Raw genomic sequence first — 12,799 nt, forward strand, 5'->3', positions numbered from 1 at the left:
ATCCCATTGAGAGCTGGGTGTCTGGGTGCTGGAGATAGGAGACCTGCTGAGCAGTTTTTGGTTAAAGTCTGCAGCTGTGGAGGCATGGAGCAAACCTGGGTGTGTGGTCCAGCAGGCTAGCATATCTGGCTCAACAAAGCAGGGTTCTGGAGTCCCAAACTGGCAGGGAAAATAGGCTCAGAGGTAATTCCAGCATATCAGGTGAGAGTTCCAAGGGGGTCTGTGTGACCAAACCTGTCACACCCACCTCTTCCCAGCCAGTTCCGCCCTCTACCCTGAGCATGCCCAGTCTCTGCTCCTTCCCCTCCCCCAGTGCCTCCTGCATGCCACAGAACAGCTGATCGTTGTGGGCAGGAGGCACTGGGAGGGAGGGGGAGGAGTTGATCAGTGAGGCTGCTGGTGGCTGGGAGATGCTGCAGGGGGAGGTGGAGGAGCTGGCTGCTGGTGGGTGCAGAGCACCTACTAATTTTTTTCCATGGGTGCTCCAGCCTTGGAACAGCCACGGAGCTGGCACCTATGATCTCATCTATCTTGTTTTTCCTCAAAGAATCCATGAATGATTGGAGAACTAATAGCACAAGTACTAAAGAAGTGAAAGCTAAGCAACTGAGAAGGAAAGGGGATTTTAGTCAGAATATTTAAAAATTTGTTTTTGTTTGATTATTTATTAACATCTATTTAACTCAAATGCCTTACACCTTTGCTAGAGATTCCACACCCTGCAACTTCAGTCATAGTCTAAGAAAGCTTCCAGCCAGTTCCCTGATCCTCCAAGAAGACTTCCAGCAAAAAAGGAAGACAAGACTTAATATTTTAGGTATTTGTAAGACCAATAAAAAAGCTTTTTTTAAAAAAAATAAAAAAATAAAGCCATTTAGGTTTTTTTCCCATGTAGGTCACCTTTAACTTCCTATACAGTAAGTAATATACAATTGATTGCTGACATATTAGCGTTAGATGTTAATAGACATACACTGCTACCCATACTCACACTGGAAAACCTTACATCTTGGAGTACCATTGAAATGAGCCAGTTCAGTAGGAGGTTAGCAGAATATGGCCCTAAACACACACAGTTTTGGTTTTCCTGATTAAATCATTTTCTGAAAGCAGAGGAACTTACTTCTGAAAGTAAGGACCAGTCATAGAGTAAATTTTATGGTAAGACTCAGTGCTAATTTTGAAAGTGCAGTTCCTTGGTAGTGGGAGCCCTAAGCAATCTCCCCACAGTGAACATGAAGTGTCATGAAGTGCTTTGGGACACACTAAAACCATCATCAGGCACCTGCTAGGCTTTACAAACATCAGTAAAACTTGATGAATGTTGAAAGTGTCATAACTATATCATAAGTGTAGGCTATGGCTTTCTGAGATATAGCCTTTTATAGTATTATAAAGGCCTTTAGCTTGTGTGATGAGTTTGTAATAACTGAATCTAGAAAGAACCAATTCACAGCCATTATTATTAAAGTCCTTTTACTTGTCTAACTGTACCATTGAACCTAGAGGATATTTAGTTCACATGTAATAAATTCTGCTGGCTTGTCCTTGGGATGTGTACTAACCACAATCTGAGAAATACCAGATTGCTATATTTTGTAAACTCCTATTGCACATCCCCGGTATTTGTAAGACTATGATTTAGCCGCGGGTTTATTTTACAATAGTCATGGAGAGGTCACAGGCAGTAAACAAAAATTCATGGCCTGTGATCTGTCCATGACTTATAGTATAAATACCCCTGCTTAAATTGGGGGTGGGGGCTACTGGGTGGGGGGTGCCGGGGCAGCTGAGAAGTGGTTGCTCTGACCATCCTGGGACCGCTGTCGGGGACTGCCCACCTGCCGCTCTTTGGGCTGCTCCCGGGATCACTGCTCAGGCAGTCCCTGGAGCCAGCCGCACCTGCCGCTGCTCCAGCAGTCCCAGGGCCAGCTGCACAGGGCTGCCTGAGCAGGGGCCAGTGCAGCTGGCCCCAGGGCTGCTCCAGAAGCAGCTGATGTGACTGGCTGCAGGATTGCCTGAGCGGCTGGTTGCAGTGGCTGGTGTGGCTGTCCCTAGGGCCACCTGAGGAGCTGACTATGGAGTCAGCTGCTTGCACAGCCCTGGGATCAGCCACAGTGGCTGCTGCAGAGGTCGCGGAAAGTAACTGACCTCTGTGACAAACACAAAGGACAAACTCAAAACCCATGAGGATCGAAACATCACAACTTTGTCTTAATGAACTCTGTCATTCATGACTTATTTATATTTGCTGTTACTAGGCTCATAGTTTTATATGTCTATTGTAAGTTCTTTTGGCTTCACCCAGGGCTGTCCCTAGACATTTTGGTGCCCTATGCAGCCCCCGCCCCCCCCATGGGGTGGCTGGCCCCAGGCCTCCATGCAAGGGCAGGAGCAGGCTTGGGAGGCAGGGGGAAAACCACCCCCCAGTACGAGCCGGCAGAGCGGAGTGGGTTGGGTCCAGGTCGCTCCACTTCCTGCCACCCGGTGATTGCAGGGCGGGCCTGACCCTGCACTCACAGGGTGGTGGGAATTGGAGTGACCTGGCCCCAGCCCGCTCCACTCTGCTCCCCTGGCTCCCAGCCTTGGGATTTGGGGGATGGGGGAACTGCCCCCCAGCACTCACTGGTGGCACAGCTGGGAGCCAGCAGAGTGGAGCAAGCTGGGGCTGGGTTGCTCCACTTCCTGCCGCCAGCTGAGTGTGGGGTGCGCCCGACCTGGGCTGCAGTCCCCCGGGACGTAGCTCAGGGGAAGGGGTGGAGTGGGGATAGGGCTGGGGCGGAGCAGGAATGGGGACTTTGGAGAAGGGGTGGAGCAGGGGTGGGAAGAGGCAGGGCGGTGGCACAGCAGGGGTGGGGGCAGCTTTCCTGGCTAGCTCATCCGACTAGGGGATCGGGCTGTCTGCTGGAGCAGCATGTAGCTATGTAGGGCACCAGGAAATTTGGGGCAGTTTGGTGCCTCAAATTTCCTGGTGCCCTACACAGCTGCGTGGTTTGTGTATGGGTAAGGATGGCCCTGGCTTCACCACAGAAATGATTATATCCAGGAGTCCAGACATAGTGAGTTTGCAGCCATGATTAACTCCATCAGCTTCCTGCAGAATTTGTAGTAACTGTGAGCCTGGGAATAATTGGTTAATGATTATTATATGCTCTTGACAGCTGGGGAGTTTGTAGTAGCCTTGAACACAAAAATAGCTGGTTTGCAGACATTACAAGCTCTTGTTTTCTTCACACAGTTTATAATAGCTCTGAGTTTAGGAATGCCAGTCCAGCCAATATAATAAACTGTACAAAGAAGTATAGAAATAAAACCAATGGTTTGTATATTAAAAGGAAGGTTAAATGTGATTCACGATGGAACCCCAGTAAGATGATGAAGGGAGATCATAGAATAAAGGAGGAAATAACTGTCATGATTTCATGAAATATGCCAATGCATATTAAAATCTATTCTGTGACAATAGTTTGGTACCTTTCTGTATTATGATACAATTCATAGAATTGTCAGGGTTGGAAGGGACCTCAGGAGGTCATCTAGTCCAACCCCCTGCTCAAAGCAGGACCAATCCCCAGACAGATTTTTGCCCCAAATCGCCCCCTCAAGGATTGAACTCACAACCCTGGGTTTAGTAGGCTAATGCTTAAGCCACTGAGCTATCCATCCCCCCTGAAAAAATTTATAAATATATATGGTGATATACCTATCTCATAGAGCTGGAAGGGACCCTGAAAGGTCATTGAGTCCAGCCCCTTGCCTTCACTAGCAGGACTAAGTACTGATTTTGCCCCAGATTCCCTAAGTGGCCTCTTCAAGGACTGAGCTCACAACCCTGGATTTAGCAGGCCAATGCTCAAACCACTGAGCTATTCCTCTTCTCCTGTCTGCTTAGTCACTGAGGACTAAACAGGACTCAATCGTGATAGGCATTGAATGGCTCCAAAATCAGCATAAGGGGGTCATTGCTGAGCAGTGCAAAGTGTTCCCACTCATTTCTCTGAATTTACTATCAGAGAGGAATGGAATTAATACAAAATCAGAGTTGGGTCTCCTATAGGCCAGAGCAGAGTAAGCCAATGGGATGTTCAAAGCTGCTTTATTTCAATTGCAAGGATCAGTTCAGAATCAGTTCAGTCTGTGTTTAGCACCCAAACTCCAAGAATGAAACAAACTCAAATTCCTTATTGCCTCTCTCATTTCCCTAACCAGATACATCCATCTGGATTAGAAATGTTGCTTTGATTTTGCTATTCTTGAGCAGCAGTTCTGTTTGATTATGTCACATGACATCCCCTGAGCTATTTGTGATCTGCAAATGTAGGTTAGTCATATTAGACAGTAATTTTGCAGTGTTCTGAAATAATGAGGCAGATTGATCTGATTTAAAAATCAGATTGTGCTGATTTTTTTTCTTGTTTTTTTTTTTCCTGTTCTCTACATTGACTTATCAAGGTCAGAATAGCACCGTATATGCTCGTTCATAAGCCTATTTTTGGTAAAAAAGTGACGCATCAAAGAGTGGGGGTAGGCTTATCAACAGGTCTACACCAAAATTTGATGATTTTAAACTCTGTGGAATCATTGAATTGAATATCTAATACATTGTTATTTTGTTTACCTGGAGCATCTGCAGGCATGGAGCCCCTCAGCTCCCTGTGGCCGCGGTTTGCCGTTCCCAGCCAATAGGAGCTGCGGAAAGTGGCATTGAAAATATGAAGTCCTATAAAAATGCTAGCTACTCTTACGACTCATACCCTAGGTGTTCCAAGTTGAGCAACCAAAATTATTGGACATTTTTTACAATTTTGGGCTTAATCTCTTTCAGTCTCAGTTTCCCACCTGTAAAATGGAGACAGTAATATCACCTTATCTCACAGAGGTGTTGTGAAGATATATTAATTAACGTTTGTGAAGAGCTACAGTGCTGTGTTGAGACCCCTATATGAAACATTCATGAGGAAATTATTTTTTTATTCAGTGCAGGGTTTGTATTGTGTGTATTAAAGAAGGTCTGGGGCCACACACTTAATCTGAAGGATAAAAAAAAAAATACTGAATAACTACCTAGTCACTGAATGAAAAAGGGATCCTGTGGGGGGGAAAAGTGTGTGATCATGTAATTAAAGACTTTATCATAATGCATAATCACAAGTGGGTCAAATTAAGGTTGCATGAACAACCTTAATTCTGACAATTCCTAATTTCTGAGTGCTTGACTTTGCAACTTTAATGTTCGTTTAACATAGATTTTTAGATGAAATTATTTATATTATAGTAGTATCTAGTAACCCTAAACAAGATCAGGGCCCCATTATGCAGGGCACTGTACAAACAAATAGTGAGAGATGGTCCCTGCCCAAATTGTTTACAGCCTAAATAGACAAGACAAAGAGTAAGAAACAGAAACACAAAGAGGTGAAGTGACTAATTATGCAAATTCACAGCAAGTCATTGGCAGAACCAGAATTAGACCTGTGACTCTATCCGTTAGACCCCCTAACTCCCAGTCCATTGTTCAAGCTATTAGATCCTATGATATCTGGGGGGGTTTCAGTGTTGACAGACACTTGGTTCACTTTTCCAGCACATTAACTCTGCTTATTAAGTGGGCAGTGGTTTCTGATATTTTGAAGCTAATTGTGAAACACAAAACCAGATATTGGCTATGTAAAAGTGCATCCTGGGATAACTAAATAATTGGAGTCATAGAAAGATGCAGCAAAAGAGTCAGTAGCTGAAGCTTTGAAAGAGCTGTACTGTACTGGTCTGAACATTAATTAATTCTTCTTGTTTTTAAAACCCAAGTAGAACTAGTTCTGGTTAGTATGTGGATAGGAGACTTCCACATGAAAAGAAGTATGTAGGACCTTTGCATCTTTTGTGCACCAAAATATTGCTTACATGTCTACTACTCAAAGAAAAAATCAGATTATTTTTTAGATAGACAGACAGCCCTACTGCTTTCAGATTCTGTTTCTTGCTGGAATGGGTTACACACACAAGATTAATCTTTTATTTTTATTATTTTGTCTCTTGGATAGCTCTGTGTTATGCAGTAAAATAAATGTTGCATGCAGTCAAAAAATTCTCCAACATCTTTTTCTTCTATTGTATTTTTCATTTTAAAGAAAGAGAAAACAAGGCAGCTCAATGCAATGTTGAGATAAAGAGTTTGGGTGAAATCCTGGCCCTGTTAGAGTCAACTGGCATTTTACCACTGACTTCAATGGGGTCACAATTTCACACGTTATGTATTTAATTTGGTGGGTTTACAACATTCCTACCAGGGAAGCAGTATGAGCTTTAGCAAATCTCCCAGTTATTTCTGGAATGGAGGGATGGGTAAACTGATCAGTTTCTACATAGAGAAATGTGTACGGTTTGATGCCAGGAATTGAACTCTCAGAATGTTCCTATATGCGGTGAGCATGTTTTAACAGTAAACTTAAGTTTATTGTATATCTTCTGCTAATGCCAAGGTTACTGTGTAAACATATATTCATTGGAGTAGTTTTGTATGTTTTAAGCATTTATAGGATGCTCTGCATTTTTTTTTAATCCACTTGGGGTGGAATTTTCTAAGGCTTCTAAATCACTTAATCTCTTTTAGAAATCTCACCCTTAAACTGAGAATTTAAATCCACAAAAGTCAGAAAAATCTATTTTTAAAATAGCAATGTTAAGTTGGCTCCATAGCACTCATGTGAATACATATACTACTTTAAAAAGCAACAAAGAGTCTTGTGGCACCTTAAAGACTAACAGATGTATTGGACTTCAAGGTGCCACAGGACTCTTGCTTTTTACCAATCCAGACTAACATGGCTGCCCCTCTGATATAACACTTTTTAGTTATCCTGAGTTAACATTATGAATATTGACTTTTATATTTTCAACTTTAGCAAATCCTTTCTCACATGAGTTGTACTGACTTCAGTGGCAGAACTTGCATAATTAAGGACTATTTGCATGTGTAAGGGTTTGCAAGATTGGCTCCCTGATGTTCTATTAATAATTTCCCTTATTTAGATATTGACTATATCTCAGAAGCTAAGTCTGGGCCTTGACACTCCAGTGTTGTCAGCCAGTGAACCCATGATGTCTAAGTACAATATCTCAGTCAGTCTTCAGACAGCTTTATAAATCTGACGCTCCTGACTCCTTGTGATCTTATGGTACATACTGACTTCACAAAGAACTGTGATCCACCTCTCTCAGTCTGTATGGGGCAGTACAGTATTAGGCAGAGCAAGTAATAGATGTCTAAAATAATCTTCAGCTGCTAGTCTATGCCTGGCAACTGTCCAGACAGAATCATCATAGACATTCCTAATGGACAGTGACATTGTCTGAATTGTCGTCTCTGTAAACAGATTTCAGTTTCTTATCCCACACTGAGCTGTACCCTGACATCATCCCCATATTTCATAGTGAAAATGTGCTTGTGTAAATCATACATTGAGGCTGGATGGGTGTTTAGTGCTTGTGAATGTCATGTAGCCACTCATGATATTGTGTCACTTCTCATCATTGGATATACTTGCTTGTAAGAACTACAATAAAAAAGAGCTCTCTTAATACGTGCATCTGTATTTGAAATAAAGCTTCCCACCACTGGGATCTCCTTTGTCTTCTGGAGCCCTGAGGAATCAAACAGAGTATACCCTACTCTACACCCCTCTCTATCCTTGAAGCTCCGTAATGTTGCTAACATTCTTTGAACAGGAAAGGATTTAATGTGATTTACCGTTCTGAGTAAGTCATATCTATCCATCCAGTTATTTTATGGCCATCATCACTGCAGTATCCAACTGTCCTGCCCATCATTAAATGGCCACAAAGATAACTGTTGAACAAGCAAGGCACTCACTGCCCCATCCAACCTGTGGCTGAACACATCACCTCCACAAAACTTGTTTTCTTAGGTGAAGTTTAGTGATCTGAACACAGATCTGAGAGGAAGAATCTTTTGAGGTCTAATCCCAGCTCTGACACTAAATCTCTCTGTGACCTTTGACAAGTCAGTTAACCTCTTTTTCTCTTAGTAATGTTATGAAGATTAATTCACTGTTTGTAAAATGGTTTGAAGATGGGAAGTGGCATCTGAGTTCTCAGTAGTGATAGGATCAGTGTCATGGCAAAGCCCTTAAATTTGAACTACTAATGCTAAGGCTTGTCTATGTTACAGATCTTTAGATTGGTGTACCTACCCTTGTGCTTATAACCCTGGCCATAAGCAAAAAGTTTAGTTAAGATCAAGGCAAAGAATATGGCCAGGTACTCTCTCTTAGAAAACCACACTGCCCAGGTTTATCGTTGTGTTGCACCATTTCAGAATCATTCCAATTCACAAAGATTTTATGTTCACTTAATCTGCACTGACATTCCTGCTCACAACTCACTTGATCTTCTCTCTCTCATAGAATCAGAGAAGATTAGGGTTGGAAGAGACCTCAGAAGCAGTGTTCCCTCTAATTTTTCCCACCCATATGCGAAATGAATTTTGTTATGTGCACCAATATGGAGGTGATGTGTTAACAAAAGTCATCTGATGGCAGTGGGGCCAAAGGGTTCGGAGTGTGGGAGGGGGCTCAGGGCTGGGTCATAGGATTGGGGTTCAGGGGTGTGAGGACTCCGGCTTGGGATGTGGGCTCTGTGGTGGCGCCCAGGATGAGGGGCTCAGGGCTGGGGCAGAGGGTAACGGTGCAGGGGTGTGAAGGCTCCAGCTGGGAGTGTGGGCTCTGAGGTGGGACCGGGGATGAGGGGCTCAGGGCTGGGAGCAGGGCATGAGGACACTGGCTGGGGGTGGAGGCTCACAGGTGGGGCCGGGGACGAGGGGTTTGGAGTGCAGGAGGGTGCTCTGGGGCTACTCAGGGAGAGAGGACTCCCCCCAATGCTCTCTCCCCACAGCAGTACCTAAGCTGGGGCAGGAGGCACCTCTCCCCACCACAAGAGCTCTGGAGTTGGGGTTTCAGAATAGGTGCCCCTCCCCTGGCCCTGGCAGGTCCGGACTGGGGGAGGGCCACTCCAGCCGTGCCTGGGTCTGGGCCAGGGAGCATCACCACAGCTGGATCCCAGCCTCTCCGGGGTCGGTCCAGACCACACAGCTCCATCCATGTCTGGGGCTGGGCTGCCGTAGCTGCGCCTGGGGCCAAGCCAAGCTAGGCCTGATCTGGCCGCAGCAGGGCCCAGGGCCCTCTGGCCGTGCTGCCGCGTCCTCGGCAGGTCCGGACCGCAGGCTGAGTTGGGACTGGGACAGGCGATTCTTCTATCCTAAGTGCAAGACTCTGCACTTGTCCTTGTTGAACCTCATCAGATTTCTTTTGGCCCAATCCTCCACTTTGTCTATGTCACTTTGGACCCAATCTCTACCCTCCAGCGTATCTACCACTCCCCCCAGCTTAGTGTCATCTGCAAACTTGCTGAGGGTGCAATCCATCCCATCATCCAGATCATTAATGAAGATGTTGAACAGAATTGGTCCCAGGACCGACCCCTGGGGCACTCCGCTTGATACCGGCTGCCAACTAGACATGAAGCCATTGATCACTACCTGTTGAGCCCAACAATCTAGCCAGCTTTCTATCCACCTTGTAATCCATTCATCCAGCCCATACTTCTTTAACTTGTTGGCAAGAATACTATGGGAGGCCATATCAAAAGCTTTGCTAAAGTCAAGCTATATCACATCCACTGCTTTCCCCATATCCACAAAACCAGTTATCTCATCATAAAAGGCAATCAGGTTGGTCAGGCATGACTTGCCCTTAGTGTATCCATGTTGACTTTTCCTGATCACTTTCCTCTCTTCTAAGTACTTCAAAATGGATTCCTTGAGGACCTGCTCAATGATTTTTCCAGGAACTGAAAGTTCTTTACTTCCCCGGATTCTTCTTCTTCCCTTTTATAAAGATAGGCACTATATTTACCTTTTTCCAATCATCTGGGACCTCTCCCGATCGCCACGAATTTTCAAAGATAATGCCCAATGGCTCTGCAATCACATGAGCCAACCTCCGTCAGCACCCTCAAATGCATTTCATCTGGCCCATGGACTTGTGCATCTCCAACTTTTCTAAATACACCTCTACCCCAATATAACGCGGTCCTCAGGAGACAAAAAAATCTCACTGCGTTATAGGTGAGACTGTTATATCAAACTTGCTCTGCCCCACCCCCATTCCTTGTTCCCTGACTGCCCTCTCCAGAGACCTCCGTCCCTAATCACCCCCAGGGCCCCACCCCCTACCCAACGCCCCGTTCCCTGACTGCTCTGACCCCTATCCACTCCACCCCCCTGACAGGCACTCACCCGCAGTGGTGGGAAGCAGAGCAGTCCGGCCCCAGTCCACTCCATTCCGCTAGCTCCCAGCCGCGTTGCTCTGCTTCCTGCCGCCGGTGAGTGCGGGGAGGTTGGGGAAAGGATGCCCTTCACACTCACCAGCGGTGGGAAGCAGAGTGACGCGACCCCAACCTGCTCCACTCTGCCACCTCCCAGACGTGGCGCTCCACTTCCTGCCGCAGGTGAGTGCGGGGAGGTTGGGGAAAGGAGCGGGCTGGGGCTGGGAGCTGGTGGAGTGGAGCGGGCTGGGGCCGGGCTGCACCGCTTCCGCCGCTGCTGGTGAGTGCGGGGGGATTCCTTCCCCCTAGTCCCCTCCCCCGAGCAACACAGCTGGGGCCGGGGTGAGGGAAGCAGAGCGGGCTACTCCCGGCCCCCCGCTAATCTCCTGGGCCACTTTGGGACTGCAGGGCCCCCAGAAGTGCCCTCCCACAGCTCCTGCTCCCCAGATCCTGGGGGGATCCTCTGACTGCTCCCAAGACCCTCTGCCCCTTATTGAACCCCTCGGCCCCGACCTGGCCCAGCACCCTTAACACGCTGCTCAGAGCAGCGTGTCAGAGCTTTACCACGTTGTATGTGAACCCGTGTTATATCGGGTCACGTTATATCGGGGTAGAGGTGTAGTCCTTAACCTGTTCTTTCACTACTGAGGGCTGCTCACCTCCTCTCCACACTGTGCTGCCCAGTGCAGCAGTCTGGGAGCTGATCTTGTCTGTGAAGATCGAGGCAAAAAAAGCATTGAATACTTCACCTTTTTCCACATCATCTGTCACTAGATTGCCCCCCCCCCCCCATTCAGTAAGGGTCCCACACTTTCCCTGACCACTTTCTTATTGCTAACATACCTGTAGTAACCCTTCTTTTGTTACCCTTCAAATCCCTTGCTAGCTGTAACTTAAAATTCTGCTTTGGCCTTCCTGATTACACCCATGCATGCTCGAGCAACATTTTATACTCCTCCCTAATCATCTAAGTTTCCACTTCTTGTAAGCTTCCTTTTTGTGTTTAAGCTCACCAAAGATTTCTCTTTTAAACCAAGCTGGTCGCCTGCCATGTTTGCTATACTTTCTGCACAGTGGGATGGTTTATTCCTGCACCCTCAATAAGGCTTCTTTAAAATACAGACAGCTCTCCTGGACTCCTTTCCCCCCTCATATTAGCCTCCCAGGGGATCCTGTCCATGAGTTCCCTAAGGGAGTCAAAGTCTGCTTTTCTGAAGTTCAGGGTCCATATTCTGCTGCTCTTCTTTCTTCCTTGTGTTAGGATCCTGAACTCGACCATCTCACAGTCACTGCTGCCCAAATTGCCACCCACTTCTACTTCTCCTACCAATTCTTCCCTTTTTGTGAGCAGCAGGTCAAGAGGAGCACAGCCCCTAGTTGGTTCCTCCAGCACTTGCCCCAGGAAGTTCTCCCCAACACTGTCCAATCACCCTGACATCTGCTGGGAGATCAATACAGCAGTGCACAGACAATCCAGGAAGTTTTTGAAGTCCCCCATGAGAACCAGGGCCTGTGATCTGGAAACTTCTGTTAGTTGTGTGAAGAAAGCCTCATCTACCTCATCCTCCTGGTCTGGTGGTCTATAGCAGATGCCCACCACATCATCACTCTTGTTGCTCTTGCTTCTAGACTTAACCCAAAGACTCTCTCACACACATTCACATACATTTTAATTCCAGATGTGTGAATTGGAATATATTTTGAAAGTCTTGTAAAGGCTCCTGGTTTTTGGAAGAATTTACCATGCTCTTGTGTTGTGAACATACATATTAGTGCATACTTTCCCCTGTTTGATTTGGACAACCTTATAGGAGTTTGGTCGCTTGGCTCTTAGTTACATACTACAGTATTGAAATGGAAGTTGTCAGCATATGTAAACACTCATTCTCAAGGAAAATAACTCCAAATATGAAATAATAATGCATATATTAAAAAGCAATATAAATATGAGATGCTGTAACCTTTTTTGTATTATTTAAACAGATCCATATGTTTTCTCTATTTGTTAGCCTTCAAATGGCACTGAAATGCAGTTTAATTTGGATTATTGTAATTATGCTCAATCATCCAAAGTATTAAACTTTAAACCACGTCTTCACTTTTAAGGAATTAATTTCCTCATTCAGAGGTTGATCATTGTATTTGCATGTATGTGTTTGTGATTTATCTATAGTTAACAGATGAGAATAATATATCTTACTAGAACAATACATGCATTGCTATTAGAGCTGTACTCTACAGCAACATAAAAACAAATTCAGGGCCTGTTGTGTAATGAATGCAGAACCAGGCCCATAGTGACAATGAGGTCCTCATAAAAGCATCTTTGTCTTAAATGTATTCAGTAAGACTGTTGCTTACAAGAGTTCTTATGAGGCAGATTTTACTGTTAGATTTGCATGACCTTTTTAAAAACATCCCTTTATAGAGATTCAAAATGATCTTTTTATCTAAAATT

At 45.3% G+C, this 12,799-nt stretch overlaps 3 protein-coding genes across 3 annotated transcripts in view; 1 reads left to right on the top strand and 2 right to left on the bottom strand.

Moving 5' to 3' along the window:
• The window catches only part of TELO2 (telomere maintenance 2), a 308,161-nt gene that overhangs the window by 210,893 nt on the left and 84,469 nt on the right, over positions 1-12,799 (bottom strand). The gene's annotated exons all lie outside the window — the stretch shown is intronic.
• The window catches only part of IFT140 (intraflagellar transport 140), a 237,089-nt gene that overhangs the window by 179,721 nt on the left and 44,569 nt on the right, over positions 1-12,799 (top strand). The gene's annotated exons all lie outside the window — the stretch shown is intronic.
• The window catches only part of TMEM204 (transmembrane protein 204), a 38,092-nt gene that overhangs the window by 22,034 nt on the left and 3,259 nt on the right, over positions 1-12,799 (bottom strand). The gene's annotated exons all lie outside the window — the stretch shown is intronic.

Source organism: Chelonoidis abingdonii, chromosome 9 (genome assembly GCF_003597395.2).
Source record: "Chelonoidis abingdonii isolate Lonesome George chromosome 9, CheloAbing_2.0, whole genome shotgun sequence".
NCBI lineage: Eukaryota > Metazoa > Chordata > Testudines > Testudinidae > Chelonoidis > Chelonoidis abingdonii.